The sequence below is a fragment of the Bubalus bubalis genome, chromosome 22 (genome assembly GCF_019923935.1).
Source record: "Bubalus bubalis isolate 160015118507 breed Murrah chromosome 22, NDDB_SH_1, whole genome shotgun sequence".
Taxonomy (NCBI): Eukaryota; Metazoa; Chordata; class Mammalia; order Artiodactyla; family Bovidae; genus Bubalus; species Bubalus bubalis.
The window spans coordinates 6,436,094-6,442,093 of record NC_059178.1 but is presented as its reverse complement, the minus strand read 5'-3'; positions in this window follow the sequence as shown (position 1 = coordinate 6,442,093).

Sequence of the window (6,000 nt, the reverse complement as noted above, 5' to 3'; positions counted from 1 at the left end):
TGTATTCATTTAGTTTATGCTTGTTAGATCCCAAATTTCCTTATGTGGCCCCCCAAAACGATGATTATGTATTTCCTCGGATCTTCCATGCAGTTTTTGTGGTTATTGTAACATTGCTGAAATCAAGCTGCGTTTGCAAACTAGAACACGATGTAGTTTGATGGCATTAGTGCTTTTTCCTTTCTTAGAACACAAAATAATGGATTGTCTTTAGACTGACGATTCCTTGGATTCTCCGGCATATAACATCATGTTTCAGTGAGAATTCCCATCAATTGGGGTGGGGACTGGGGGTGATGGTCAAAGGTCCCAGAACACAGAGAGATCAATGTGACCACCCTCCCTAGGTATTAAAAAACCCACGCCTGAGTGTCATTCTTGTAGGTGGGAAAGCTGAAGATAAACCAGGAAGGAAAAGATGGTTCCATTTGCACCAAAATACTGGTAAATGTTTGCTTCACTGCCTGTGTGTTCAACACACACGCACACACACACACATACACACACACAGAACTGCATTAAACCTCAATTATTGAGGATGCTCTGCAAGGACCCTGACATCAGAAAGCTCCAAGCATAGCTCAAAATGTTCAGCCAATCACTACCTCACACTGTACCTTCTCTTAGATGTTTGTCCAAAACAAATCTAATTTTTCAAAAGTCATTCTTCAGTACTTATCCAGATAACATGTAAATTATATCTTGCCAAGGGTTGGAAATAAAGTTTGTGATTCTGTCTAGAAGAAAATGTTCAGTCAAGACACTTCCACGCAAGCTTGAGGAACTGCACCCAAAAGTGAAGCTGAGCATCCGTTCCAGGGACCACATCTACAGACAGCCGTGACAGTGAGACCAAGAGCACGCCAGCCGCTCTGAAGCTCTGAGGGCCAGGGTGCTTCCCTGCTGAGTGTTCCCATTCTTCATTTAAAGACAGAGAATTAACAGCCACCGCTTTGTATGTCTCTTGCCTCTACCTGGGTTCGCTCAGCCTCACTGTAAGTAGTTGATGGACTATAATCCAACTTGAACAAAAAAGAATCCAAAGTTCTTCAGCCCCTCACATCATGTTCATTCAACACATGCTGATCATTTCACAAACACCAGCGCAAGAAAAGCTACTGGGTGCTTGGTTGCCAGAATCAAGGCAGAATAAGGCAACTTTGACTGAGCTTGAACTCAGAAAATAATGAGTAAGGGGTTGTCTTGCCATCCACAGTGTGAGAGGTGAGAAGACCCTCTTGATCAAATCTCTGGTCACGTGGTCCAGATGGTCTTGACCAAGTGCTCTGATGTCCATGAAGGAATCTATTTGAATAAACCAGCATCTCTTCATGAATCACCAGGACTTGTAAAATCTCCATGGAGCAAACAAATAAATACATCTATGGGGTGGAAGGTAGGGAAACTGCCCCCCCTGCACTAGCTAACTCTACCCTGGCTTAACTGTTTTATTTCAGCAACTTGGAGGCTGATGTATCATGTTAGATGGCAGACTTACAAAATCACATGAGGATATATTTTTTATACAGGGTTTCTTAAAGAGTTATTCATTTCTACAGATCCCTTGAGTGTTCAAGAGCTACTTGATAGGTTGCACTTTAGGAACCAGTTGGTGTACTGGTGGGGCTGAGCAGCAGTCTTTGGGACTTCAGGATGGGGTGCTTTCTGTGTCCAGCAGGAATTAGCTAAACTGGGGGCAGAAGCTGTGGCAGCTGTCCATCTGCTTGTGGCAGCACCTCCTTGAATCAGGACTTACTAGAAGCGGGGCTGTTGTTCAGTCTCTCAGTTGTGTGTGACTCCTGCGACCCCATGGACTGCAGCACGCCAGGTTTCCCTGTCCTTCACTATTTCCCAGAGTTTGCTCAAACTCATGTCCATTGAGTCGGTGATGCCACCCAGCCATCTCATCCTCTGTCGTCCCCTTCTCCTCCTGCCTCCAATCTTTCCCAGCATCAGGGGCTTTTTCATGAGTCAGCATTCCACATCAGGTGGCCAAAGTGGTGATGGGGCGTGGGGCGGGCAGGGCCATGCTTATTTGGTTTGATGTGTTACAGGGAGAGCCAAGGCCCACACCATGAACACAGGGCACTTAGCAAGTAGAGACTGTCCAGAGTTTCAGTGGATTGAACCTGGGCAGAAAGGAAGAGCAGAAATCGATCAGCACGTGTCCGACTTATTTTGAGGAAATGACGTTGATCTGACCTAGCACAGGCCACATTGATGTAGTCCAGCTTGTTCACATTCAAGGTCTGGGTAGCTGGTACCCCATATCCCTGAGGGAAATCAGGGTAGAGATTCTGACAGTTCCCCTGACAGGAAAGGAAACAAACAGGGGAAGAACTGATGTAGCTAAAACACCAGGCTGGCAGCCTGAGTAACTCCTTGCCACCTGGCCACAATGATATCCTGAGTTCCTGCCGCCGACATGCTTGCTCTCCACTCCATGGAAACAGATCCTAGGTAGGGTTTGCCTCCACCGCCCTGCTCTGTGACAGTTTCCTCTACAGGACTTCTATTCCTATTTGGCACTTGAGCTTCTAAATGACTCAGTGAGTCAGGCTTCACTGCTGCACGTGATAATTACCTTGGCAGAGAAGGATGTCTTTGTTCTTGCCCACTCACCTTTTGTGCGGAGTTTCCCACTCCCGTTCCCTTATTTATGACTTGTTGACAGTCATCTATATTTAGCAAGTGTTTTGCTAATATCCAAGGAGTCATCAAAGATGCAGCTGCTGCGTCCCTACAGGAAGCCCCACTTTAGGGGGCAAGCGCTACTCTACATGGATCTGTTCCCAAACATTCCTCTGCATGAAGATGAGAGATGCACTTCTTGATTTTTAAATTAGCTGGCTAATGCCTCTATCTTTTCTCCCCTTTTGGAGCTCGATGAACTCATATGTTATTCTTGGTTGGTTGTCAAACGAGCGAGGATGTTTTTCTGATCATCTTTATGTGGAGTTATATTTGGCTGTTTTTTCCTCCCTTTTCAGAGACTCCTTTCTTCATGGTGGGACACGTGACCTTGTTTTTATGCTTTCTGGGTCCCAGGCTAGGAAACTTGTGATAGTCCTTTCCTGTTCCTTCTTGAGTCACTGGTTTGTGTTCCCAATGCATGGCTCACTTCCTCCAAGACCTTAGACAGGGGTTTCTCCAAAACAACCTGTGTCATTGCATGGACACAGCAGCAGAGGCCATGACAAGCTCCGATCTTCTCCAATACCATCGCAATCTGGTTAATGAACAATGTACTCGGAATGCTCTGCTTTAAAGGGATCTCATCTTCTGGTGGCTTAGACGGTAAAGAATCTGCCCTCAGTGAGGGAGACAGCATGATTCAGTCCCTGGGTCAGGAAGAACCCCTGGAGAAGGGAATAGCTACCCACTCCAGTGTTCTTGCCTAGAAAGTTTCATGGGCAGAGGAGCCTGGTGGGGTCGCAAAGAGTCTGAGCAACGGAGCCTGTGTCAAGTCAGTTGAGTCTGAGTCAACTGAGCAACTAGCACACACACACACACACCACACCATAAGACAAGGCCACTATAAAGTTCTCACCACACCCTGAGCCCCTCTTTGCAGGAAAAGAAGACACCCAATGACAACTCCCCATAAGGCTTCATGGGTCAATCCGCCAACACATTTCTACTAATCATTAGAAACAGAAAACATTTATTCTCCATTGGTCCAAGCTTTCAAACATCAGGAGAAAAAAAAAATTGCCCTTTTCATAAATCCTTAGTAAAGAAGGGAAGTCTGGAATAGACTTCACAGGTTCTTCTGAAACTGGTACAAATCTATGAGAGGAGGAAAAGTAAATGGAAGAAACTAGAATGGGGAGAGAAAGCAGGGCGTTTGAAGTGGGAGAGTCTGCTTCACTGTTCTCTTGCCTCTGGCATCCACTAGCTCTTGCCACAGAACCAGAAGAAGGACAGGGAAACAGCCGGCAGACTGCTGCACGCGGTGCTCCAACACACGTCCTGGAACACCGTGTGGCACCAGGGCTGAGAACACAGGCTACAGAGCCAGGTTTGGATCCTGCGTTCCCCTGTCCAAGCTTTCAGCCTTTAGCCAGTCACACTCATCTCTCAGTGCCTCAGTGTCCTCATCTGTAAAATGGGTGTCATGATGGTATCTCTTCCACAGAGTTTTGAGGAATAAATAGGTTGATATTAAACAGTGCCTGACAGGCAATAACTATGATATGAGCATTTGATGAGCTTAAATATCAACTTAAGTTAATAAATAAGTCCATCTGATCCTTGTAATGCCCTGAGCTAAATATTTGTCACAAACCCCATTGGTTGCTGGCTCAGAAGATACCCTTCCCTGCCCTGTGGGCGGGGCTTGCAGGGGCTGCAGAGGCCCTGTGCGGCTTTCCCAGCATTCCCTGCAGCTGAGGCGGGAACGTGAAGCCCAACCCTGGTCAGTGGAGACTGGGGACATGTTGGCTCCTATCTTTTGGAAAGATTTTCCTCCCCACCAAAGAAACAGACAATAAGAGGTCCACTCCCAGGGTCCCTGTCTGCTGATATCATTCTATAGCCAGCATCTTGTGATCATGAGGAGGAAGCCCAGAAAAGCCAACCTGGTTTCATGAACCACTGGAGAACCACCGAGTCCAGGCTGCTTGTCAAGTGCGCTGTCCACTTGACAATAATGGACACTTTATTGGCTACTATATAATGGCCAATAATGGCCACTTCCTAATAAAGAAATGAATAATCTCCAAGCCACCCTCAGTCCAGTGGTTTCATTTATTTGTAGTCAAAAATTAAGTCGCTCAGTCATGTCTGACTCTTTGCGACTCCATGGACTGTAGCCTACCAGGATCCTCAGTCCATGGACTTTTCCAGGCAAGAGTACTGGAGTGGGTTGCCATTTCCTTCTCCAGGGGATCTTCCCAACCCAGGGATTGAACCCAGGTCTCCCGCATTGCTGGCAGACGCTTTACCATCTGAGCCACCAAGGAAGCCCATTTGTAGTCAAAAGCATCTGGAATAACACAAGGTTATGCTACATGAGGAAAATAGAGCGTTAAAAAGGTTAAATGGCCTCACTAGCCAGACAGATGGTAGAAAAGTGAAAGTGTTAGTCGCTCAGTCGTGTCCAGCCCTTTGAGACCACATGGACTGTAGCCTGCCAGGCTCCTCCATGGAGGAGAATCCATGGAATTCTCCAGGCAAGAATGCTGGAGTGGGTTGCCATTTCCTTCTCCAGGGGATCTTCCCTAGCCAAGGATCAAACCTGGGTCTCCTGCATTGCAGGCAGAATCTTTATCATCTGAGCCCCCAGGGAAGCCCACAGATTGTGGAACTGGAATTCCAATTCAGTCTCACTCCAGAGCTTAAGCTCATGCTGCTGCCTCAGAAGTTGCCACAACCAACAGTGCTCACCGCCTGGATGGAACCGGTCAGGACTCAGAGCACCGGGGGATGGCTGTGGTCAGGGATGACTGGGCAGAGTGAAAAATAACAAATGACTCCTGACGTATGATTGCTTTCATTGTTTGTACATCACTGTCACCTCAAGAAATGTAGAACTGGAAGGGAGCTCACAGGCCTTCTGGTCCACAGAACAAAACTGAGATAACTAAAGTCACACTCATTAGTAACAAAGTCAGCTAACAACTGAATTCATGACCCCATTTTACAGATGGAAAAACTGAGGCACCAGGAGATTTTTATATATATATATATATATATATATATATATATCATCCAAGATTGCAAAGCTAGTAAGTGGTTAAACTAGAATGTAAACTCGGGTGACCTGGCTCCAAATTCCTCCATCACTGTGACGTACATTTTCAAGCACACTGCTTCTGCATCTTGGCCTTAGCTTATAGAGATGCATGAGTGCTAAGTTGCTTCAGTCGTGTCCAACTCTTTGGGACCCCATGAACCATAACCCACCAGACTCCTCTGTTCATGAGACTCTCCAGGCAAGAATAACAGAGTAAGTTGCCATGTCCTCCTCCAGGGGGACAGGGGATCTCTCCGACCCAA